Source organism: Pteropus medius, unplaced genomic scaffold (assembly GCF_902729225.1).
Source record: "Pteropus medius unplaced genomic scaffold, Ma_sr-lr_union100, whole genome shotgun sequence".
NCBI lineage: Eukaryota > Metazoa > Chordata > Mammalia > Chiroptera > Pteropodidae > Pteropus > Pteropus medius.
Window position 1 is genome coordinate 4,833,575 of NW_024344370.1, and position 27,573 is coordinate 4,861,147.

Here is a 27,573-nt window from a genome sequence, read left to right on the forward strand (position 1 = left end):
CACAATGGAATATTACTCAATCATAAAAAAAGATGAAATACTGCCATTTGTGACAACATGGATGGCTCTTGAAATTATCACGCTAAGAGAAATAAGTCAGACAGAAAAAGTTGAAAACCATATGATTTCACTTATATGTGGGATATAAAACTGAAAGTGACAAACAAACATGACAAACAAACAGAGACTCATGGACACAGAGTGGTTACCAGAGGGAAGCGGGGAGGGAGAGGTAGATAAGAGTAAAGGGGGTCAAATATATGGTGATGGAAGGAAAACTGGGTGATGAACACACAATGTAATATACATATAATGTATTATTGAATTGTGCATTTGAAATCTATATGATTTTATTAACCAATGTCACTGCAATAATTTTAATTAAAAAAAAAATACAGCTTCTGAGCCCCAATTAAATGAAAAGTCTCTAGGAAAGGGACTCAAGGATCCATATTCTTGCAAAGCTCCTATGGTAATTAATACTCCACACTTTCTCTCCCTTGGCTCTGATTCACGCACTTGAAAGATTCTATTTAAAAATTCAGCCATGTTGAAAATGGGACAGGGTATCCTAGATGGCATGCATAAATTCCACTGAGGAAAATTTATATATTTTTGTGAATTAATACATTAACTTTCAGTTTTGTAAATTAGTCTTCTAGAAAGTTGATCAACATGAGTCGATCTGCCTCCTCCTCCACAATCTGTTCATTTCACTTTGTGGTTTGGGTCAGGTGACCCAGGTTGGCCCAGGGCTTTCCTGTCTTTTTTTTTTTTTAATTTATTTTGAAATAGTTTGGCTTCAAAAGAAGGTGTAAAAGTATGGGGTTCCCAGTTTCCCCCAAATATAACATCTTACATAACCAGAATATATTATCAAAACAAGGAAATTGGTATTGATACACTGCTATTAACTACAGATCTTATTTGGATTTTATAATTAAGCAGTTTTTAAAAAGTTATTTAACATGTCTCAATCATTGTCTTTTTTTAATTAAAATTATTGATGTGACACTGATTAATAAAATCAAATAAATTTCAAGTGTACAATTCGACAATAATGTAGTAAATATACTGCATTGTGTGTTCGCCTCTCAAAGTTAGATTTCCTTCTGTCACCAATATTTGACCCCTTTACCCTTATCTACCACTCCCCCTCCCCCCATTTTCTCCAGTAACCACTAATCCACAGTCTGTGTCCATGAGTCTCTGTTTGTTGCTTTCAGTTTTATATCCCACATATAAGTGAAATCATATGGTTTTCAACCTTTTCTGTCTGACTTACTTCGCTTAGCATGATTATCTCAAGGTCCATTCATGTTGTCGCAAATGGCAGTATTTCATCTCTTCTTATGGCTGAGTAATAGTCCATTGTACACATGTACCACATCTTCTTTATCCAATTAGCTGTTGTATGACACTTTGGTTGCTTCCATGGCTTTTAACACTGAAAGTCCCATATCCTGGGAGATTCCTCTGGTCAAACTGGTATAGTTAGTAGGGTGATCAACTCATCCCATGTTTTAAAATTGAAGGTCCTATTTTTGGAAACCTCTGAGAATTGGGTACTCTAATTGGTCACAAATTGGTTGGTCACCCTAATTGGTCAAAAATCACTACCTCCTTATGAGAACTATCTTTGTGTGATGGCCTGAGACAAATTCCCTATTTTATTTTTTACTAAAATATATCATTGCAAGACTCAAATGATATCCAGAGTTTTCAGGAAATAAGGATTTTGTTCCTAATAAGGACTTATAAATATTTAAATATACAACTTATAGGCCACTGTAGAGTCTTATTTAGAGATAAGAAAATTGTAGGATTTCTCAGAAATGGATGCTCTATAATTTCCTTTCATCCTTTCATGAATAAGACTGAAAAAAGACAAACCAAATGTGTGTTGATACATAGTTCCAACTATTGATAGGGAGGAACCCAAGGCCAAACCAGAAATGTTACCAGAGAAACTCCAAGGTCCCTGGAGCCTGCAGAAAAGACTTTAGTGTCACCAAGTATTTTCAGTCTAAAAAGTTCTCCAATGCTACCTTTCTTGGCTAAATGCCTCTCTGACTTGGGGTTCATGCTTTACTCTCCATCTTACACACAGCTTATGTTTCAAGTGAGTGACCCAAGTGAATCAGTTTGCTTAATATATTTCTACTTTGTTTCTGAGATCTTTTCTTCATGCAAGAATTGGTGACTGCTGGGTCAGTCATTTACACATTAGCACATCTGAATATTCATAATAGAGTCTGCTTTAGTGTTCCCAAACTCTGGTCATGAATAATTCACATGTTTAACAGCAACCTGTGTTATTCAATTTATTTAAAGACTACAATCAATATAGCACACTACTCCAAAACACAGCAACCAGTCCTTTAACTGTAGTGTGCTTTAAAATTTCTTTCCAGTTATTTTTCATCACATTGAACCACAAATATAGAGTAATTACTAATAATTTTATCTCCATTTTGCATGTCACCACAATCAACATATTGATTGCTTTTTGATTATAATAAATGGTTGGTTAAATTGAAGGTTTGCGATTAAGAATGTTAAGCTCTGATATTTATTTAATTCAGCTGCACCAATTTAGTTTCTACATGGTAATTTCATAAAAAGCTATTGAGAATCAGAGCAGTTATTTGAATAAAGTTATAAAGAGACCCCAGTTTCCCCAGGAGAATCTGGCATTTGAGTAAATTACACCAAGTAGTGGTTTGGTTTTGCCTCCTGGAGCATACAAATCACTCCAGCATTATGCTCATTTTGATAGTAAATAGAGTGGAGGAAATTTAGGAAATTTCTTAGGTTAATTTCTTATTTTAGGATTTAAAGAAGCGAGTCTCAGAGAAAGACTAAATGAAGACTTATTTATACAAAACTTTGCCTTAGGTATAAGCAAGGGCCTAAACTGGCTGGGTAAAGATGAAAACAAGAATTATAGAAGAAATATGACAAATAAGTCACTTTGGTAGAGAAGTTGAGCGATTATCAAGGTTTTGGTTTACATCCAGGAAACCCATTTCAAAAGAATGAAAATCCACTGTTTAAGATTCCCTTAAGAATATATACCAAGTCTTCATATAAACCCAGTTTTGTGATTAACAAAGATCAGCCCAAACTAGAATGATCAATGTTAGGAAATTCTAACTAACATCACCCAGACTGAACTTTCATCATCTCATTTCTTCATACTCTCTTTGGCGATCGCTCAATACCTTCATCATTTATTCATGTAATAAACATCATGTGTTCTGATGAGGTCTGAGGTCTCCCCTTCCAACAGCCAGGGACGTGATGAAGTTACACAGAACCAGCTGTCTTATTTTCTTGACTCTAAGGCATACATGTTTCATACTGTAATGTTTCTGAAATCAGGACATATGATTAATATACTCTTGGCTTTCCTATCCTAAAAGCTGTTGTTAATTACATGGTCAATTCATATCATCTTAGAATGAACTATGGTACTATCATAGTTCCATATGGGCTCATGGGCTCATCTAGACTAGTCTGAGTTCCTTGAAAATAAAATCAACCATAAAGTCAAGCCATAGCTGACTTTTTACAGAAACTAAGTAGGGACTAAGTCCTCCAGATATCCTACTTTTAATGCATCATGGATTACTTCCATGTCAACACTGGACACCCCTGAAGATGAAACTTCTTTGTTATTGCCTCTGGCTTAGACTCTCTAGCACTTTCATGGCTAACACACATATCAATAAATTTCAACCATAACAGGGCATCAGAATCCTGATGGAGCTCTTTAAAACCATATGTATGTAGATCTTGCCTCTTGAAAATTTTGATTTAGTTGGTTTTAGGCGAAATTGGACATCTTATTTGCAGAAAGCCAATTCTGATTCGTAGCTAAGTTTGGAAACAATGATCTTTATGTTGATCATTTGTTCTTTTCAGTCTAGATCTCCATCCTGAGGTCCAGACCCATATAATTAACTGCTTACTGGGACTTTCCATTTGGATATCCTCAATTAAGGTCAATGTAATCTGTCCCAAGCCTCTTCCTCTTCCTGCCTTCCCTATTTCAGTGATGCCAATACCCTTCCCCTTTCAGTGGTCCAAACCAGAAACCATGGAATCATAATCAATTCCCCTCTCTCTTATTCATCATAACCCCTTCATCACTAAGTCCTGTTGATTCTGCCTTCTTGATTATCTTGTAAATCTTTCTCTCTACTCTAGTGCCAGGATGTTAGTTCAAGCTATCAATTTGCTATCATTCTGTCCTAATTCTTCACACCACAGTCAAGTGATCCTTCCCCAACATACATCCGATAATGTTACTCCATTGTCTTCTCATGGTTCTCAAGATAAAATCTAGAATCCTTTACATATTACACAAGACTCTACACATTTGGAACCCCATTTATTTGCCCTGTCTTATCTCTTCCAGTCATCTTACCTCCTGCTGAGCTACTTTTAGTTCTGGGAGCTCCCTAGGCCTTTATATCAGCTGTAACTTCTTCCTGAAATATACTACTCACTTGTTTTCCTTGCTCATTACCAGTCTTTCAAGACTCCATTTAAATTAACTTCCTTTGTGTCAAGCCTTCCTTAATGTCAATGTCTTTTTTCACCTCCACCAAGATAGGTTAAATGCTCTTGCACTCCCATAGCATCCTATCATTGCATGTTTCACAATGATTAATGTCAGCTTTGAGGCCATGGATCACACTGTAATATGACAGTGCTCAGCACAATGTAGACACTCAATAAATATTCATGTATAAATGAATGAATGAATGAGTGAGTGAGTGATGTTGTGGCCTCCACACTAGACATTGAAGCTCTAAGCTATGTATCATGAAGGCTATGAGCAGTAGAAAGAACACGGGCTTTGAATCCCAGCATGGCCTCCTTTTAGATAACCTTGGACAAGTACCTAACCTCTTTGACTTTCATTTTTCTCACTTGTAAACTGAAAAATATCTCTGGATTGTTGTAATAATTAAATGAATCATTATTTAAAACATGGTGCCTGTCATAAGTAAGGTGCACTCTAAAATTCTAGTTTCTTTATCCTCTTCATTTTGCAATATTTCAGTTTAACTCTTTATCTAATAGAATCCGATATGCCTTCTTCATTCTTTCCCTTAAAGCTGTTTCCTTCCTGTATATTAGACCATCTTCCCACAAGTCATCTACATAGCCACCTTCCTCTTTTCTTTGATTTCTTCTAAGGGCTGATTCCTGTACCTCATTGCTGAAGCAGACACCACTAATGTTTTTTGCAGAAACTGTGGCGTCAGACACAGCAGCAGATCCATAAGTTACTGCACATCCAAGTGAGCAAAGGATAGGTCTTGAATTCCCAGGTGGGAAATGATAAATATAATTGCTGAAGTGGATACCATTAATGGTTTTTGCAGAAATTGTACTGTCAGATCCTTCATCATATGAACACATGTACTCCCAGGAGCAACCAGGATAATAAATTCTGGTATATAAGAAGTTCTTAGCCAGATCTTGGGCATTAAAACACAATCTCATGTAAGCATTTAATGGAGACAAAGCAAAAGCTTAGATACCAAATCCTGCTCATCCAGATGTTCTGAAAAAAAAAAAAAATGACTTAGGACTCCTAAGTCCTTAGGACTCCTAATTAATAGGTTTATTAATTAGTTAAGTTTTCTAGTATTTACTGAATGCCTTCTATGTTTAGGCACTACGAATGGTCTAAGTACAATTTGGGACCAGAAGCAGTTTAGCACAGTAGTTTAGTGCATGAGCTCTAGCTCCTGTCTGCCCAAACTTACATGTAGGTCCCATCACTCACTCCTTATGTGACTTTAATCAGTTAACTTCTCTATGCCTCAGTTTTCTTGTCTGTAAATTGGGAATAATGATAGTACCTTCTTGATAAGGTTCTAAGAAATAAATAAGTTAATATCTACTAGGGGTTACTTAGAACAGTGTCTGTCACAATATACACTTTAAATATGTTAACCACAATTACTGTAGGAATGTAGAAGAGTGGCAGCCATACAGGCTTGGGGATCAAGAAGGGCTTCCTGGAGGAAATTATTCTAAACTGAGACTGGAAGGATGAGTGTAGGTGAGGGAAAGGGTGTTTTAGACAGTAGGAACATGTACAAAACCCCAGAGCACAGTGACTATAATTCAACGTAGAAACTGTTAGTGCGTGCATATGTGTGTGTGTGTGTGTGTGTGTGTGTGTGTGTGTGAAATAGGAGGGCTATAGAGAGAGATGATAAAAGTAAGCAGGTGTTCCACATGTCTTCCATTTGTTCCTTCTTGTTACAGTCTCTTTTGCTCTGCTCTTTGTCCCAAGGCAGACTTCTATAGACTACTTCTGCGGCTTCCTTGCTTATCAGCTTCCACTTGTATTTGGTCAGTGAGAAGCACTGAAGGGCTATCAGAAGAAGAGAGGAGAATGATGGTGGAATACAACTCTCCTGGTTCCCCTTCTATAGGGTCCCAGTGAGTCACAGCTCCTTTCAATCACCCCTCCTTACCCAGACATAGAGAAAGAATCCCAGTCCAGGAAAACACCTGGGGAAGGAAGTCACCAAGACTGATATTCTTTGGATCCTTGGATATTTCTTATATCCACTGGATGTTTGTAACTCTATCCCAAGTGTCAGCCATGAGGAACAAAGAAAAAAGCTCTCTTTCTCTTTTTACATATACCCCTTCTTTCCCTTAAAAATCTCCTGACAGCAAAAGGTATGGATTTCAACTTTTCACTTTCTCTTTGTTATATCCTCCTTGTTTGTTTGGGCAGGTGGCTTCATAGTCTAACCATTTGATGGAAGTGGGATCTACTTTATGCTATGACATGAACCTCTATGTTCTAAATGACTCAAGAGTGGCTCCAGAAATGGGATCCATAAGATGACTTGGCACCAGGTATTACCTAGGACAAAAATACATCCGTTTAATATGTTCATGATATTTTACCTGTTACATGAAGATTAGAAATGATGTACATATAATGTAGTACGTAGTGTTTATCATATAGTGCCTATTACTATTTTGTAAGTTAAAGATGATGCAGTGATGTGATTATTATTTATTCTTAGGCAATGATTCTGAAGGGCTCTCTTTACTGTACCCAGATGACTATAGCCCTTTCATGCAAAGCCTTTCATGTATTTTTTTTTTTTCATTTTATGGTCTTTAACCCTGCATCTGGGTTCTTATGTGTATAGCTGTGATAGAAAGAGTTGTCTCAATCCTGTCATCACCGGTCAGGCTAATCTACTGGCTGTTCTGGTTCCCAACAGCTCTCTGTTCTGCCCTTGGGAAGCACATCTCCATGCAGGAATGGGTCAACCACCCAATTGTTCCTGATTCGGGCCCTGCAAAACTCTCACTTATATAACTTCCCCAGGGCCACAGGCAACTTAAAGGTTTGCAAGGTGTGAAAGCTGCTGACACAACCAGTTCTGGCCTGTAGGGGCATTCTGGTCTCTCTAGTCCCCAGAGCTGAAGTGGTTTAGTAGAGATCATAGAAATGGGCTCTTCTATACAAAACAAGTTTTGATCCTAATGCAACTAGAAAAGCCTGGGACTGGTTTTGTTTGCACAGTTAGTTCCTAAGGTTCATAGGAAGTTGGTGCTATCCCACTTCGGTGGTAGACCAAAGTGCATGAACTCAGCTTAGGACAGTTTGGGGATACCACTGGGGTAAGATAGGGAGGTTTTCTAACTCTTATCCAGAATTCTCCAATCTTCACTCTCTGTGTGGCCCACAGCCCATCCTACCTATCCCTGAGGTGCACTGCACAGCTGCTATGCAGCAGCCCCATTCTCTGGAGGAGGAGTATATTCTATTTTATCTCTTAACTTTCCAATTCCATCTCCTGGACATTATGAGGGCTTCTAGACACTGGAAATTCTGACTTAGCTCACCACCTGTTTCTCTTAGTTCTGTTAGTTTTGCCTGACCTAAATCATTAGCTAGTTGTTAGAGTTGGTAGTATCTCCAGTTCAATTCAACATCTCTCAAAGAGTGGTCTGGGGATCACAGATATCAGAGCCACATAGGATGTTTGTTAAAAATGACCATGTCCTTTACCCAAACACACACAAACACACACCTCTATATATTAGATACAAAATTTTATCAAGTAAAATCCAACAATGTATTAAAAGAATAATACATCAAGGCCAAGTGGGGTTTATTCCAGGTATTCAGGGCAGGTTTAGCATTCAAAATTCAATCAATGTAATCCACCATATCAACATGCTAAAGAAAAAAAAAAAAGCATGTGATTATCTCAACTGACACAGAAAAAAAAGTTTATGAAATAAACTCATTAATGAAAAAAACTCTTTATACTAGAAATAAAGGGCAATTCCCTCAACTTCATAAAAAGCATCTACAGGAAAACCTACAGCTAACTTTATACTTAATGGTGAAAGACTGTATGCATTCTCAGTAAGATTGGAATGGCAAATATGTTTGCTCTCAACCCTCTTATTTAATATAGTACTGGAAGTTCTAGCCAGTGCAGTAAGGCAAAGCAAGGAAATAAAAGGCACCCAAATTGGAAAGGAATAAAACTGTCCCTTTTACATGATTGTCTACATAGAAAAATCCCAAGGAACTACAAACAAAAGACCTCCTAGAATTAATAACTGAGTTCATCAAGGTCTCAAGATACAAGAAACTCATGTAAAAATCAATAGTATTTCCATATACTAGCAATAAACACATGGTCACTTAATTAAAAATATAATACCATTTAGAATTGTTCTAAAACCAATAAACTACTTAGATATAAATCTAACAAAACATTAACAAGCACTGTCTTACAGCTGCATGTGAATCTATAATTATCTCAAAATAAAAAGTTTGATTTAATAAAAAAGGTTAATATTTCACAATTGTTCAATATTAACATCATTAACCAATATTGATCATTACTTATTTTCAATTTACTTGTTATGCCCTTATTAAAGTCTTTTTGCTAATTAAAAAAACAATGACCAAGCCCCATAACTCCAACATACACATACACACGCACACACATACACATGTTTACCTAGAATTAGATACTCCAAGTCTGCAGTTCTGGTGCAATACCTAGAAATCTATATTTCTAACAATCAGATAATTCTGATACACACTAAACCACTGTTTTAGGTGAAATTTGGTATTGTTCCCCATCATTCTAAATTCATGTTCCAAGGTCACCTGTAAGTGACCATAGTTGTCAGTGGTAGAACAGATAAGTCCTTGAGCTTTGCTACACAAACATCTTCTATGAAAGTCTGGCTCCTGCTGTTTCATACTACATGCTTCCTATTGGAACAGATCATACATAGCCTTCTACTTCCTGTGTGTGTAACAGCTTCATCTTTGTTCACCTCTCCAGGCTGTGCCTTGTGACCCATTTAGTTTCACTTAGAGGAAAAAAATAAGTCATTAGAGTCTTGAAATCAAAATGGAGATATTTTGAACAATACAAATGAGCTGATTTTAAAATAAAATTTATACCTTTACAGATCTTGAACCCACAAATGGTAAAGAACAAGAAGAAAGGCCCTTGTCAAAACAAAAGCTCAGGACTCCATGTAATTACACATTCTTGTCTTGGGGTGAAGGCCCACAGCTAAGCTAAGGGACATCATTTCTTCCTAAAATCTATTTAAGGCAAACAGGGATTTAAAAAAAGGCACACAAGTTACCTCTGATGCTAAATAGAAAGAATTAAAACCTGTAGTAGACAGCTGCTTGCTTCCCAAAATGTCTTGGCAGCCTCACAGCTGCAACTTTTCTGAAATCTGAGGAATTCAATTCGAGAGGAAGTGGGGGGCTAAAGAATCAAGATTTTACCAAAGCATTAGAAAGTTGAGAGGAATTTTGATTGACTAGTTAAGTAATCCATACCAAATAAATCTATGTCAAGGTAGGAAGCAAGGCATCGGGGATGGAGAAAGGGGATGGATATGCTTGGTGTAAATCTCACTTTTACATTCTAGCACTTGGAACCTTTTCCAGCATATTTCATGGCCAAGGGTAGACTCTGCTATCAAGCAGTTAGGCTTTCTCTCAGAGGACAAAGGGATAATCTGCATGTTTTCTTCTGTTATAGGCAGATAGGGGGAAATGAGCAGGGACTGAACATTCCTGAAAACTCCACTTGGTTTCTGTATTGGTCAGAAGACTGTTGAAAACAACAAAGGTTTTGGATAATAAGTTTAAACAGAGTAGCAATTTATCATCAGAAAACCTGAAGAAACTCGCTCAGAAAAGGAGTATGAACCAAGTGGGGCAAGCAGCTGGGCCCACTGCCAAGATCATGCCAGCTTGGTTAGAGACCAGTGCTGCTGCCGCCACCACTGCTATAAACTGAATGTTGTTAATGGCTCTGCTAACCTCTGGACCCTGGGAGTCACCATTGTTGTCACCTCTACTAGGGGAACTTCCTCCCCTAAGTACAGAATGAATCAGGTTGAAAAATCAGGATCTCCAAGAGATTCTAATGACTTAGGACCTCAATGAGTGTAGCTTATAGATTTGTATTTTAAAATAAACTTCCTATGGTGATTTTAGCAATCCATCTGATTTGGGAAGCAATGACTTAAATGTAGAATATTGTGTTATTGCCCTGTTCAAAGGCTTCCTATTTGTTTTCTGTTCAAAATTCATCAATGGCTTATTATTTCCTATGGGAAATTAAATTTCGATTCCTTAGACTGGCATTCAATACCTTACATTCTCTGGCTTTATTAATGGAACTGCTGGGTGGTCAGTGAGTTTGGAGGTGCCACATAGAATTCAATCCAGATTCAGGAAAGGACTGTGTAAAAAGACTCAACATAGGATGACTTCATGACTCTATTCATTTGTTCCACAAATATTTACTATATGTCTGGCACTGCAGGCTTTGAGATGAATAAGACAGATATAGTCTGTCTCCTTATGGAATTTACTGTTTAGTGAAGGAGATAAACAATTAACAAACAATTGTACAAATGATTACTCTACTGTAGTGACACTGATTACTATGAAGGAAATGTATACAATCTGAGATTGTGTAACAGGGGTCCCAAACACAACTCACCTCTTAGACCCCAGACTTCAAGTATTACTTGTTTCCTCTATTACTTGTTTCCAATTTGTTTAGTTCTTCCCTTTACTCATCATGTCAGTTGCTTGTTCCAGTCCACTCTCCTCCAGAGTTCTGACAAATCGTTAGACCTGTTTCATTTTCATGCATCCATTTCCATACAGACTTTGGAAAAACTGATAGTCTTTTTCTGCAAAGTATCCTACCTTGGACATACCTTATTAGGAGAATGATGATCGTGGATGATCCCAGACAAGATCCTTTTGATTCCTATCATTCCAAAAGTGAATCTGCATTATCCACACAATAGTGTGGAAGGCCTCCAATAAATGACAGTAATCCATGGCCCACCCACTCCAAGAACCCTCACTTCTCCCTTCAATGGCAATGGGAATGTCACCATAGGCCCTCTGAGATGATACCTCAAGTGAAATTCTGATAGTCATATTGTTTTTCTGCTGCACTCTCAGGGGTAGGGAGCATTATCCCTGCTCAGGCATATATATTCAGGTCAGTATCTATAATCTTGGATAGGTAAGACGATGCCCACAAACTTGGAAAGTTCTTGGTTTTTACAGTAGTTGTTCTCATTTCATTTTAGGTCATGAAGAAGACCTTCTATGATCAAAGATTTTATGACTGTGGACATCAGTCTATGGGGAAGCAAGACTAGGATGAGGGGATCAACACAGTTGTACATGATGCATTTATTTATACATTCAACATTTGTTCATCCTTTCTACATATCTTGTCTGGCTTCCATGATAAAGAGGACTCAGGATGAGAAAGATATACTTCCAATTTCTAAGCAATAGGTTGGACTGAGCTGATGTAAAAGACAATAATATTGCTGATTCAAAAAAAACAATAATATTGCTGATTTAAAAAAAAATCTAGGAAAAAAAATTAATTCATAACTAAGCCTGAAATCAAGTAAAGGAAATCCCCAGGTGCCAGGTACACAAAATAGGAGTTGGAGTCAAACTGCTCAAGAAGATATTGACAAATCAATATAAGTCTCAGGGCCAAGGACTGGGGTCTTAGTAGTTTTATGGGGATGAGAGGTAAGGATTTGGGCTTCTCACAAAGGCCAGCTCACAAAGCTGCTCTGCCTATGATACTGAAATGGAAGGACACTGCTACTGTCCAGGGAAGTTTCGTTGAAGCTATTTATCTATCAAAGGAAAGTGGCATCCATCAGAATCCAGAATCCCAAATCTGTGCCACAAATGTGAGAGGCTACCTTGTGGAAGAGAGAACACCAAACCAAAAGATTAAAAATGATAAACCACTAGTCAGATTGATCATAAAAAGAAACAGAAAGAGGACACAAATTACCAATATCAAGAATGAGAAGTGATATCACTACAGATTCCATAGATATTAAAAGAATAAATAGATAGATAGATAGATAGATAGATAGATAGATAGATAGATAGCAGCAAGACTAGAAAGAAATAGGTGACACTATCTTTATTAATAGAGGACATGATTGTCTAAGAAAATCAGAAGGAATACATTTAAAAGCTACCAGAATTAATAAATGAGTTTAACAATGTTGTAGGATTCAAAGTCAATACATTAAAAAATCAACAATTGCAAGAAATTTTATATACTAGCAATGAACAACTGAAAATTGAGATTAAAAATAACATTTAAAATAACATCAAAAAATAAGAAATACTTAGGGATAAATCTGAGAAAAGATGTGCAAGATATGTACACTGAAAACTACAAAACATTGCCGAGAAAAATTATGAGAGTTTAATTAGTGGAAAAGCCCTGGTGTTCATGGAAGACTCATTGTTGTTAAGATATCTGTTCTCAAACTCATCTATAGTTTCAACACAATCCCAATAAAAATAAACACAGTGGGCTTTTTTTGTAGAAATAGACAAGCTGATTCTAACATTCATATGGCAATGTAAAAGACTTAGAATAGCCACACAGTTTTTGAAAAAAAAAAAATTGGAGGACAAATACTACCTCACATCAAGACTTACTATAAAACTACAGTAATCAAGACAGTGTGGCATCAAGAGAGACATATAGATCAATGACGTAAATTAGAGAATCCAGAAAGAGACCTACAAATATATGAACAACTGATTTTTAGCGAAGGGGCAAAAGCAATGCAGTGGAGAAAAGATAGCCTTTTCCACAAATGATGCTAGAGCAATTGAATATTTACACACACACACACACACACACACACACACACACAAATGAATTCTGATCCATATCTTGTATCATTAAAAAAATTAACTCAAAATGGATTACAGACCTAATTATAAAACCTAGAACTATAAAATTTCTGTTAGAAAACAAGAGAAATTCTCATATTACTATGACTTCATTAGGCAAAAATTCCTTAGATATAAAGCCAACAAAAGAAAAAAATGTATAAATTGGACTGTATCAAAATTAAAAATTTCTGTTCTTTGAAGGACATTGTTAAGAATTGTTTAATAGGTATAGAGTTACAGTTTTTCAAAATGAAAGCGTTCTGGTGATAGATTGTGATGAAAGTATCACAACAATGTGAAAATACTTAATGCCATTGCACTGGATACATAAAAATGGTTAAGATGATAATTTTATGTTACACGTATCTTACCACAACTTAATGAAAACTCAAAACAAAAAACTACCTAGTTTTTAAAACTGGACAAAATATTTGAACACATATTTTCAAGAGAAGATATACGGAAGAAAAATGAGCATATGAAAATATTCAACATTGTTAGTCATTGGGAAAATGCAAATTAAAACCACAATGAGAGATCACTAAATAAATACCTAAAATAAATACCTATTAGAATGGTGAAAATGAAGAATAGTGACCATACTGAGTTTTAGCAAGGATAGTAAAAAACTGGAATTTTCATATAATGCTGATGGGCATGTAAAATGGTATAACCACTTGGGAAAACATTTGGGTAGTTTCTAAAAAAGTAGAATATACACTTACCATATTTGATCTAGCATTTTGACTAAGTGTTTACCCAAGAGAAATGAAAGCATATGTCCACACAAAGACTCACAAAAAATATTTATAGCAGTTTTATTTTTAATGGCAAAAAACCTGGAAACAACCTAAATGCCCATCAACATGTAAATGGATAAACAAATTGTGGTATATCCATATGATAGACTACTACCTAGTTTATTTTTATTACTCCTTTTTATTAACAAAAGGAACATGGGTGGATTTCAAAATCATTACGCTGAGTGAAAGAAGCTAGACAAAACAGTAATACATACTGTATGATTTCATTCATATAACATTCTAGAAAATGCAAACTAGTCTATAATGACAGAGAGCAGATTGGTGGTTGCCTGGGCATGGTGGGGACAGAAGAAGCAGAAGGGGAGGGAGGAATTACAAAGGGGCGTGAGCAAACCTTTGAGGGTGTTGGCTACATTCATTATCTTGATAGTGGTGATGGTTTCATGGGTGTATACATATGTCACAACTTATCAAATTATATGCTTTAAAGACATACAGCTTATTATATGTAAATTTTACTTCAATAAAGCTGTTAACAAAATCAATAAAGGAGCTTTGTGAGCTCAGACTTGATCTGCCTCTTTGAATTCCAACTGTTGGTGGAGACACAAAATGACGGTCATAACGACCTGGAATTTTGACTTTGGGAAATGATCAAGAAAGACAACCTGGGATGAAAAAAAAAACATTGCTGAGTCTCATGAAGACTTTTGAAGAGGTCGAAAGTGTTCCTTTTCTCTGCATTTAATTAACATAGAAGGCTTGGGGGTCATAAAATATTGGAGCAGGTCAGAGTGGGGGTTGAGACTCTTGGAAGAAATACACTCTAGTTTCTTTCAGAGAAGGAAATGAATCCAAGAGAAATAAAAGGACTTGCCTTAGGTCACACAGCTTACAGAACTAAGGATGAAAAGTGAGTCCTCTGAAGCTTACTCTAATACTGAGTTTTTAGGGGTTTTTTTTTGGTTTGTTTGTTTTATTTGTTTATCTAGCTATCCTAAACCTTTGAGTAATTGTTAACCTAGATACTCTATGAAAACAAAGAGTAAGATAATACCTATAGGACACTGAGTTCCTTCATGGCCATGTGGATAGAAGGGAACACCATTATCTCTATCTTCATATTTTCAGTCCCCAAACCCTCTTAAATAGACAATACTCCTTGTAGGGTAGTAAGGTCTTCCTAACTACTCTCAGAGTCTAGGTAACTTGAAACCAATACTTTGATGTGAATTCCTTATAGGTATGTCAGTTCTGCTATTATGCTTGTCTTGAAAACACAAATTTGTTCCAATGTGATTGATATATTAGGAAACAATATGAGCATAATGAAAATATACCTTTGCCTATGTGAGATCTTACGAGCAAGAAACACTAGATGAAAGCAGAAAACTGCACCTAGCTGAAATGAGCTGCCTGGGAATACACAAAATGTGCATGCGCATGCATGTGCATGCCTGCACACATACACACACCTCAAATATGGACCAGCTACCTCAGATCACTGCGCGTGTTATGAGCTGAGCCCATTCACAACTGGAATTACAAAGTATTACTATTTTTCCTCTGATTTTAGATAACTTACCTTCCTACAACCTTATAATAAGCTATAACCCTTCCAATGCTCACTTCTTCAAACAAATTTCAAGTCTTTTTATGGTAAAGTGTCATATTTATTGTATTATTTATGAATTTCCTTTTTTTTTTTTTTTTTTACTTGAAAGCTGTTTATTAACTGACCAGATTATAAAAATAATGCCTTTGGTTCATCCTTCTAACAAGTCTGTTAATCTTGTCTTCCTTGTTGCCAGCATCTCCACCTTCTACAAAATGCCTGGTCTTTTTCTTCATTCCACCTTGTGGAGAAGATAATTTGAAGGGCCACAGGAAATTGTTTGCTTCTTTGAAGCATTTCTCAGTAGTACAGGTCTCACAAACCAGATCCTCCATTCAGATAATACCCTATTTCCCAAGAAATCTAGCAATCAAAGTGTTATCTGTCAGGACAATTAGCTTCTTGTTGATTTTGCTTTTACTGTACTTGTAGATCAATTCATTTACTGATTTCATGTTTGGGTGTCTCCATGCTGACTGAAGCCACTTTGGGTTTAACAAAAGTGTCACTGAAATGCTGACACAGGCGAAGAAGCTGCAACACTTTTTGGATCTTTGGGCTCACATTGTTGATACTTCTGATCTTGAAGACAAATTTCATTTGGGTTCCACAGTTACTAGAAGTTTCCTGCTTTTCTTGCCATCTTCACCATTCAAATCTCACTTCTGTACACATGTCTGTTTTCCTTATTATGGCACTTAGCCTTTTCATGGATAAGCCTCCTCCTTGCCTTTTGAAGCATTTTGGGGGCAACCTTGTTTCTCAGGTGCTTGATCTTTACTTTACCTCTGCAAAATTCCTTTGCTTTTTCTTAACGGTTTCTGGCACAGCAGGAAACTTCTTTTTTCATCTCTTCTATATCCTCCACAGTTTCAGCCAGAAAAGAGACTACTTATGAATTTCTTAACCATTTAACATGTATGAAATTGTGCTAGCATTTGTATTAGGTTCCTATATCTTTTTTTAGTGTTTCTCTGATGAAGTTTCTGAGTGTTGTCTCTCTAATCCCATCTTTTCTCTTAAGTTCTGTGGTTTTTATTGCACTATTGTGTACAGCATGGTGATTTTTATGAAGTCATATGTCACGTTATAGCAGAACTGTATCAGGAGTGTAAGGCAGACCCATGAAAGACTAATCTTGGTCCAATAGCTGTGCACGCATGTGCGTGTGCGTGTGCACGCACGCACACACATCCACACACAGATTTAAATACTACTTATTTAAATACTACTAGGCACATGTCCTGTCATATGTTTATTTCAGGGTTGATGGGAGAAAAAAGTATCTTTTTCAGAGTCAACCCATGCAATGGTTCTTAGTTGCAGGAGATGAGTCCTTTGTTCCTTCTGACCAGTGACTGTATCTTAAATGGGATGGAGACCATTAGCACTGGTCAACCAGTGCTAAGCAAAGACAAGCATTAAATCAGCTCACATACAATGGATCAGGCTGAGCAATGACCCAACCTCATACCATCTTAGGTGCTGGAAACAGCATAGGTCAAAGTATGTTCCATCTCAGCCTGCATCAGAATTACATGGGGGAACTAAGTAGAATGAAGATTCCTGGGCCCTACCCCAGATCTGCCAAATTAAAATCTCTAGGATCAGGACCAAGGAATTGGCATTTGACAGGTACTCAGTTATCCTTAGGCACCCAGAACTTTGACAACCTGAGCTAGAATGTCTACCTGAATTGCAGCAAGACACACAATGCAGAGCCAGGTTCCTAGATAGTCGATATACAGCCTAACCACTTTTTACCTAAAACAGCTAGCTCCTACTTTGTTTTATATACCATTATTGTCCAATTACAATGGCTTTTGTCTGATTTTAGACCATTATTGTTGAGGATCTGTTATGGATACCACATGTTGACCTATTGTGAGGAATAGGGAGTTGAGAGAAAAAAAGGAAAGTGCCAGAGAGGGGTTTGACAGATTAGAGAGTGTTGCTCAGTAGCTGCTTCATTGAGTTCATATCTCATCTGTCTGTCAAAAACTTTTTAGAACTATCTTTTTAGAACTTTGAATTAGATTATCTGATCTGTTCTAAAACAAAGACAGGACATCTGTAGCTTCCCAATGAATAATTTCTCTCTTCTATAATCTAGACACTGATTAACTGGCACTAAACTCTGTGTTTGGGTACAAGATGGTCTGGGAACAAAACAGCAGTTAAAAATTGCAGAGATATTATGATTGCATTAAAGCAATATTATTTTTCTGAAGAAGATAACCATTATTATAATGTACTGTACAACGATGTCTTTTAAACATCAGCAAATGTTCATGTGACATTTAATACATCTTTCACTTTGGAAAGTATTTTATTATGATTCAAGTCACAGGTAAAATAATGAAAGATCTTAACTCTCTCCTAATAGTGCCAAACACATATTACAAAATAATGCTAGTACTTAGTATGCTAAGAGGAAAAAAGCAAGTTCTATCTTCTAGTATGTATGCGCAAGAGGACATCATAATCTAAGATGTGTTTTTGAAGTAAACAATGAAGAAAATGGACATAAAAGTGCAGAATTAAAATAGATTTGCTTTGTCTCTTTTGAAATTATTGAAGCAAGAACTACCAAGATGAAATGTATTATGCATGTTTTGTAAAATGGTATCATGCATCTATCAGAGAATCAATGTAAGAATTAGCTAAGTAATAGAAACCTCCGTTCCCAGAAGTTATGCTGACAATTCATCTTGCCCATCCTTTCTAAACAAGACTTTACTGCTCAAGAAGTCTCACTTTCTGATGGGCATGACAAGTGTCAAGGTTGGTGAAATATTTAGGAGTAAAATGTCATACCTACAGCTTAATTTTAAAGGTTATAAATATATATAATGTCCAGATGGAGTAAAAAGCAAATATGGCAAAATATTAACCATTGTTGAATCTAAGAAGAAGGTATATGAGTGTTCATTAAACTATTCTTTCAACTTTTCTGAATGCTTGACTATTCCATAATATAAATTTGTAGGGAAAAAAATGAATGCACAATTTAGCCACTTAAGGTCAATGAAAATATTTAGTCACTCCAGAACCCCTGAAATCATACCCAAGCCTGTGAGTACTATTTAGAGTGTAATTCTCATTTTACGGCTTAGCGCGACACTCCTCTAAAATTATGGCTGAAGAAGAAGGAAGTGAAACCCGAAACTGCCCTACCCACTGTAATTCTTTTGATACTGAGTATATTCCCCTCCAGAAGTATGACTTGTATATTAAAAGTTACAATGCTTTTCTACCTTTAGGCTCATTCTGATAAAATTATCCCTCCTTCTACAGTTGACTAGAAACTGAATTTTCATAGTGTGGAGAGCAAAATGAGGAGCCTCTGCAGAGAAGAGATTTTATATAAGTCTTCAAGCCAATGAGATTGTAAAGAGAAAAAGATTTCTAAATAGACTTGAGTCCATGAGTAAAATTTAATTTATCAAAAAAAAAAATGATAAGGTGGATTTATTCATGAAGTGAAATTATGGAATCAGAATTTTCTCCTGGAAGAGTCACAGATGTTTATATGTGTATGTGCTTATATATTATGTATATGTTATGTACATTTACTTCAGAAACTTGAAGCAACTAATCCATCACAGATTCTCTCCCTGTCATCATCTTTATTCTCCAGTCCCCATTACTTCTGTCTCAACTTTTCATACCTGATGTGTGGCTTTGGGCAAAGGACCACATCTCATCTGCAGAATGAGGAGGATGGCTAAAGTATCTTACAGTCCTCCTGGATCCCATATCGACCTCATTTACACTTGCAAGTGAATTTTCTTGTTTTCTCTCCTCACCCCCTGGGAACCCAACCAGCTTCATGACCTCTCCTATCAATAATGTAAATCTCCCTTTCTCTGAAACAAGAACAATATTATTCTCTCTCCTTCTGTTTCTCCCTCGCTTTCTTTTCCCTACCAACTTCCACTTCTGTTAAGTCCAACAAATGACCACTTTTTGAGTTTCTAATATTAGCCATTAGGCTATCGGGCCTACTAACCCTTCATAGCTGGCTTTCTTCTGCACCTGCTGGACCCCTTATGGTTCTACATTTTATAAGAATCGAAAGATTCTTAAAACATACTTAGTAAATACTAGTTTGCATTCTCTTAGGAATGCAAGTTCATGGCAGGTGGCGCATCTAATGTGGTTAGCTGGGCTTAGCTACATTTTCTATTGAGTAGCATATAGACCCATGATTTCCCAGATACCAAATGATTCCATCTGCCTCATCATGAGCATCTGCTTCTAAATGCATGGTTAATATTATGACCAGACAGACACAGGAACACCCGTGTATAGTTTCCTAAAGTACTTTCAGGCTGACAGGTATTGTGTATGCTCGTCTGCTGCTACTATTATTAGAAGCACTTCATACTGACTAAGCTGTTGTTGAGGATGAAGTGGATTAAGACTTACGAAGTCTGGGCGGTAAGCTTATGACACACGGCTTTTGGGGCAGGTTGGGTGGTGTACAGTTTTATTCAGCACCACACCTCAAATGATGAGCAGGGCAGTCTGTATCAACAGCACTTTCTAAAAAGCAGCAAGGCAATTCAAATGTTTGAATGACTTATGCAAATTGACCTTCCATCAACTAAGCAGATGAATCACCTTGTCTCTTTGTGCTTCTGTTTCTCCAAGAAGTTCAAGGGCAAAAACACCTCCCTCTTACTTGTCTTGTGAGGTTGTTTTGAGGATTGCAGGTAATGCTGGCCAAGTGCTTAGAACTGACATATATGGTAGAGTACAAACATAAATGTAATACCAAATCGCAGTGGACAGTCATTCCTAGGCCCTTCTGTCGATAGACAGAGGTATGTCAGTTACATTGTTTTTTAATGCAAATGTCTTTATATGATGATCTAATTAGTAACTAGGGAGCCATTAGATACAAAGCACTCAACTAAGCTGCGATGTGGCTGCCCTTCAAGCAGAGTCCTAGAGATAGGGGCAGGGCAGAGAGAGCAAGTGCCCTTGAAATGTGCGTGCAGGATATAGTATTCTTTCATGAACCACCTCTGTCCTGAGTGTCCTGAGAGAGCCAACAAATAGGTATAGAAGATTCTGTCATGTTCCAGCAGAGATGTTTGATGAAAGACTATTGAATTGAGTCAGAAGCAGTGTGCATCTGCCAGCCATTCTCTGTAGATCTGACCTATGGACCCTATAAACACCCGTGTGAAGAAAGAGCATCATTGAGGGCAAAAGGCAAATCCAAGTGAGATCTCTGAGCAGATCTTGCTTCTTCAGAGAATACTTAGAATAAACTACAAAATAACAAAATTGAGCCTGTAGAAAAATACCAAGAACAAGAGAAGGAGATTCATCCTCAAACTCAAATAATTTGCAGGCCCCTGAAAAGATTTCCTACGGGAATCAGAAAAAAAAAAAAAAAAAAGTTTGGAAAGTTTTACCTTCCAGAAGAATGCAAAGTAACTGACGTTTTGAAACAGATTCAGAAAAGCGTAGGATGAACTAAGATGGAAAGAAAATGGAATGATAGGAAAGGGAGGTGAGTGAGGTGAACTCTGAAATGATGAATTAAAATCTATAATGGAGACAATAAAGAATTAGCAATGTGGTGTCACTTTTCTTGAGGGCAGTTTAACAACATGTATTATTATCCTTAAATATGAACATGGCCTTTTGCCTAAAAATTCCATTTCTAAAAAATGTAAGGAATAGTTTGCAAAGATATATATAGAATGTGAATAGGGGCTTTTTATAGTAGAAAAATGTGTCCCCTAATAGGGAATTACTTAAATAAATTATAGTATTGATATATCATAATATTAAAATTAATAATAAATATAATGATAGCTACATTTATTTAGCACAGAAAGATACTTATTTAACACATGCTATATTAAATAATAAAATAAAGCAGCTTACAAAATAATACATAGAGTAAAATCATAATTCATTTTTTTAAAAAAGTATGTGTATGAAGCACAGAAAAGAAATCTGGTAAGATTGTATTGTTAATGTTTGCTGCATAACAAACCACACTAAAACTTAGTGGCTTTAAACAACCATTTCTTTAGTGCATGATTTTGCGGAGCAACAATTTGAGCTGGGTTCAGCTGAGCAATTCTTCTGGCCTTGGGCTCCCTCATGCATCTATGGTCAGCAGCCTGTTGGATGGAAACTATCTAGTCTAAGATGGTCTCAGACAGACAATTCATCTCTGCTCTTCCTGGTCTCTCATTCCCATGGAAACTAGTCTGGGTTTGACCATGTGTACCTCCCAGGGTTCTGAGAACAAGAGTAAATCCTAAAATGAGAGCTGGCATGTTACTTTTGCCACATTCTGTTGGCCAAAGTAAATCACAAGGAAAGCTCAGATGTAAGGGGAAGGAAAACAGACTCCACCTCTTTACATTAAGGAGCTGCCAAGTCACATTGCAAAGAGATGTGGATACAGGGAAGAAAATAATTGTGGCAATTTTTGCATACAATCTACCACAAGGATATACTAATATGTAGTGGTACATATTTAGGACATGAAATTACAGGTGATTTTGACTTTATTCTTTATATTTTTCTATACTAGCAACATTGTTTTACAATAAGTATGTATTACTTTTGTTACCAAAATCGAGTTGCTATTTCCATATTAAAATTTTACTAAAAGTTTTTAATGGCATTGCAAAATGATCATGATATAACCTTGAGTGAAAGAGCAAGAAATGAAAGTATAAAGTATATACAACACATATTCTAAAATTTAAAATGCACAGAGAAAAGTCTAGCAGGAATTATCAAAATGTTAACAATGGTACCACTGGCTGTGGAGTTATTGGTATTTTTATATTTTACTAAGCCTCCCAAATTTTATACAGTTATAAGAAATTAATTAGAAAAGAAAGCATAGAACTGAAAAATAAAAATTTAAAATGCCATTTAAAAGAAGGCTAAACATTAATGTCTAAATGACATTCTGTAACCAACAGTAATAGTGTCACACACTGAGAATGATTAACTCAGTTCTCTACACCTGAAATATAATGATAGAAACATCATTTTTGCTGAAAAATAATGATGAACTTGTTTGTCTACTTATACAGAACCATTCAGAAAAATGTCAGTTACATGAATTTGAAGAAAATTATACTGCAAGTTCCACATGCTCCAACGCAATTTAGTAAAAATCCTATATTTTGGAGTTTGGGGTGCTGTCTAGATAATATTAAAGCTTCTGTTATATTGGTTATATCTATGTCCAATTAATTGTGACTCCAAATGCAGGAGTGATTAACTGATTCCCTCTAACCTCCCAAAGCAAGGCCAGACAAGTGCGAGGAAGAGGGAGTGATCGGCCCCTTAAATGTCGCACCTAGGCCTCTCTCTTGTTTCACTCTCATCCTGGACTAGCCTTAGAAAGCCAGTCTCAGTCTTCTTTATCAGAATAGAAATACTCTCCATTTATGGCTCTTATGTTAGTGGTACTGACAGTGTCTTAGCTCAGGTGCACAGAAAAAAGAACCTGAAGCCCAGGGCTTACGTGTAGGTAATTTACTAAGGAATGTAGATCCAGAAAACAGGAGCGAGGTTCCACGATAGTGAAGCAGGGAAGAAGAAGGAGCCAATGTGAAGAGAATTTATCAAGCTGGCCACCAGTAAGTACAACCAATAACTCAAAATCATGAGATCTTGCCCTTGAGAAGCCACATAAATGGCATCTCAGCATCATCTTGGGGAAGGAAGAGGAAAAAAAAGAGAATTTATCCGTAAGTTCCCATATTTCATTGGTCAAGATTTCTCCCCATGAGGCATTAATTCTGCCACACTGCCAGGGTACACTTCTGCAGTACTACTCATAGATCCAGACAAGAAGTACCTCTGTCCTGGGCTTAATGCTTTTGACCTGCCCTGAACACCACAGTCACTGCATATCATAAACACAAACACACACACAATTAGAGAGCATTTCTGCCATGTGGCATCCTACCATCAGCACTGGCACAGCACAACCTCTAACCCTAAACATCTGCTTCTGTTCAGGCCCTAAGGGAATACTTCTTTACATGATTTGCCCTATGTGTGTCCTCAAAGCAGGAGGCAACTGTGTCAAATGCTATGAAGATATGTGGGTAGTTCGACTGCCCACATCAGAGGCTAATATCTTTTTAGAATTCGGGACAGATCTGAACAGCAGAAGTGCTTAGGTTAGAAAAAAGATAAATTTGTTAACTTGTCAAAAGAGAGCAGAAAGACAATAGAGTCTTCTGTAGTAAAACATTTCCCAACACTGCCAAGCATTCTTGTTTTCCTTTGTGTTCCAATACATGGTTCTGGAGAAACTGACAAATTAATGTTGTATTCACAACAATTGCATATGGCGGCAGAGGAACATTTTGTAACATTAAACTAGTTGTTTTATTCTTAAATTTATATTGTCCTTGAGATCCAAACCACCTTCTATATTTTGCTTTGTGAGGCAGTTACTGGGTCTTTGCAAACTACATTTCTACTTTCCACCAATAGAGAATGCTACAGGGAGACTGCAAGGCAGGAGAAGGAAGGGACTTGATCCTCCTTCCTGTTTGCTAGGTGTTCCTATGGCATCACCTCCATAATAGCCTTTCAGCTTGGCAGTGACAGCTGGTTCATGCCCAGTTTTTATCGTGGTCCCAGAACCAGTATCCTGGCATCCATTGGCCAGGCAACTCTCCCTGTTCAAAAGTCTCCATCCTAGTTCAGCAGTGGCCTCCTCCAAGCTTCCAGTTCCTTTGCTCTCCCAGGCCTAGGCATGGTAGCGTCTATAGATACTATCTTCATGTTACCTTCATGACCCCTTTTCAGTTTTTTAGCCCTCCGATACTCAATTCCTTAAGTTTTTGCTGTTAAAATAACTGGTGTTATTTTTGTTTTCCTAAATGGCCCTGACTGATATAACAGGTCTGAATGTAGTAAGCAGGAAGCATAACAATGCTCTTCACAGTGCAACTGATGGACACTTAGTGCTGGAATGTGAATTCTTTATTTTTACTAATGTATTTAATTAAACTTGCAAAAAACTAAAGTGCAAGTTTATTTAAATACTTTGGGTTTAATTTTTTATATTAATGAATTCTAATTTGTACTGGACCTTTTACCTTCAATAATCTTGAAAATTTTTTTAAAATATTTTATTTTTAAATCAATGTGTTAGAATCTGAGAGATGGGGAGGGAGGGAGGGAAAGGGAGAGGGAGAGAGGGAGGGAGAGAAGACAGAGAGAGAGAGAAACTGGCTGATGTGATTGTGGGGGCTGGCAAATCTGAAATCTAATGGACGGGCTAGCACAAACTGGAAGCTCTTGGGCAGAAACTGATGCTGTAAACTTGAGGCAGAATTTCTAGTCTGGAAAACTTCAGTTTTTGCTCTTAAGGCCTTTCAACTGATAATGTGAGACCAACTCACATTACTGAGGGTAATCTATGTTTAAAGTCAACTGATTAGATATTAACCACATCTATAAAGTATCTTTACCGCAATGCCAAGATTAGTGTGATTGAATAACTGGGTAATATAGACTAACCAGTTTGACACATCAAACTAACCATCATTTTTATATGTAAAATATAAAGTATATAAAATAATTTTATATAAAATATATTAAATATATAATATTTTTAAAATTTCACTTTTTTTTTTTAATGCCTACAGCACCTGGTATTCCTAGGTGGTCTAACCAGGTACTAACCAGGCCCGACCCTGCTTAGCTTCAGAGACCAGACAAGATCAGGCACATTCAAGGTGGCATGGCCGTAGACTAAAATTTTACTTTAATTTACATTTTTATAAATATATTCAAAATTTGTGTATCTTGAATACTATTATATTTGATTTAGAAATGAAAATTACATAAATAAGTCCTAGGGATGTAATGAGAATATAGTTAATAATACTGTATCATATATTTGAACATTGCTAAAAGAGTAGACCTTTTTTTTTAATTAAGTTTATTGGGTTAACATTGGTTAATACAATTATATAATATTCAGGTGTACATTATCATTTGACATCTGTATATTCTATTATGTGTTAAAAGTCTAGTTTCCTTCAGCTACCATATATTCGATCTCTTTTACCTGATTTTCCCTCCCCCTACTCTCTTATTTTTGACCCCCTTAACCCCGTCCACCTCCTCACTCTTCCCCCACCCCACTAGTAACCACTAGCCTATAGTCTATGTCCATGAGTCTCTGTTTGTTTGTCCCGTTCATTTTATTGCTTTTAGGTTTATATTCCACATATAAGTGATATCATGTGATTTTCAACTTTTTCTGTCTGGCTTATTTTGCTTAGCATGATTATCTCGAGGTCCATCCATGTTGTTGCAAATGGCAGTATTTCATCTCTTCTTATGGCTGAGTAATATTCCATTGTATATATGTACCACAGCTTCTTTAGCCAATCATCTATCGTCAGACACTTTGTTTGCTTCCATGTCCTGGCCATTGTGAATAATGCTGCTATGAACATCAGTGCGCAAATATCTTTTTGGATATGGATTTTCAAATCTAAAAGAGTAGATCTTAAAAGTTATCATTGCAAGAAATAAAATTTTTTTGTAACTATGTATGATGACATATGTTAACTAGACTTATTGTGGTGATCACGATACATACAAATATGGACTCATTATGTTGTACATCTGAAATATATTATATGCCAGTTATATCTCAATAAATAAAACAAACAAAAAAATGAAAAGTACAAAGTAGAGGTCAGAAATATTAAAAAACCAGACCCATCAAAATGTTAACACCCCTTTTCTGCTCTCACAGGTCTATCCCTAATATTGGCAGTTCCAAGGGCAAGAGTATAAATGAGGTCTACTTGTATTTGCACTTTTTAATCAATAATTGAAATCTTCATTTGTTATGAAATTTGAAGTTGAGGAAATTTCACCTATTTGCTCAAGTTGTATATTTGCTGAGAATAATTTTCTTGCTCATTTTCATTGTTTTTGATGAGTAACTAAATCTTTGTTAAACATAGAATTCGTAATGTAATGTCTTGTTGCTAAATTTAGTCATATCTACCTGAAGGCTGCTCATTTTCAGGTTTTGAAAATTTAAGCAGACCACCTCTTTCCATGGAAAAATATGGAAAATCTTGAATACTTTTGCTGAGCATGTTTTGACTTGGTAATGTCCTTGAAATATGTTACAACCTGAGCATTAAAATGTTTATGGCTATTGATATTTCCTGACAAACTGCTTTGTTAAAAAATTTATAACAACTTACTAAAACAAATATTTTTACTTATTGTTTTTTTGGCTATTTTGTAAGCCAAATTGACAGTAAGCCAAAAATGATACCTTGTTTTTATTTTAATTATTGCTGAGGTCAAACAGTTTCCCAAGTATGTACTTGAACTAACACTATAAATTATGAGGCATAAAATTATTTATAGTTCTTAACCAAGTAATTCTACTTGTTAATGTATTCTAAAGAAATAATCAATACTAAATATTAAAAATATTTTTTTCTAGAGTCATAGATAATATTGGAAAAATTGAAACCAATGTTCAATCCTTGGGGACTTATTGTTTAATTATAATAAATTTATTTATTAATTTTATGCAGCACCTAAAAATTGCTGCTATTTTAAGGCTATATGCCACCATAGGTGGCAAGGCAGGAGAAAGGAGTGGAGAGACTCCAATAAAAACAAACAAACAAAAACACCCTCAAGATACTAATTGCTTGTACACTTTGAGTACATTAAATTTTTTTAATGCATTAAAAAGGCTAGAAAGAAATTCATCAAAATGTTAAAGGCAATTATGTCAGGGTCACAAGATCACAAGTATTTATTTTCTTCTTTAATTGCCTTTAATTTTTTTCTATAAAGAGGTTATATAACTT

At 36.2% G+C, this 27,573-nt stretch overlaps 1 long non-coding RNA gene and 2 pseudogenes across 1 annotated transcript in view; all 3 read right to left on the reverse strand.

Annotated features, from left to right (window-relative positions):
* The window catches only part of LOC120608199 (uncharacterized), a 103,003-nt gene that overhangs the window by 11,899 nt on the left and 63,531 nt on the right, over nt 1–27,573 (reverse strand). The gene's annotated exons all lie outside the window — the stretch shown is intronic.
* LOC120608198 (60S ribosomal protein L7-like) lies at nt 15,684–16,559 on the reverse strand (annotated as a pseudogene).
* Nucleotides 25,354–25,469, reverse strand: LOC120608371 (uncharacterized; annotated as a pseudogene).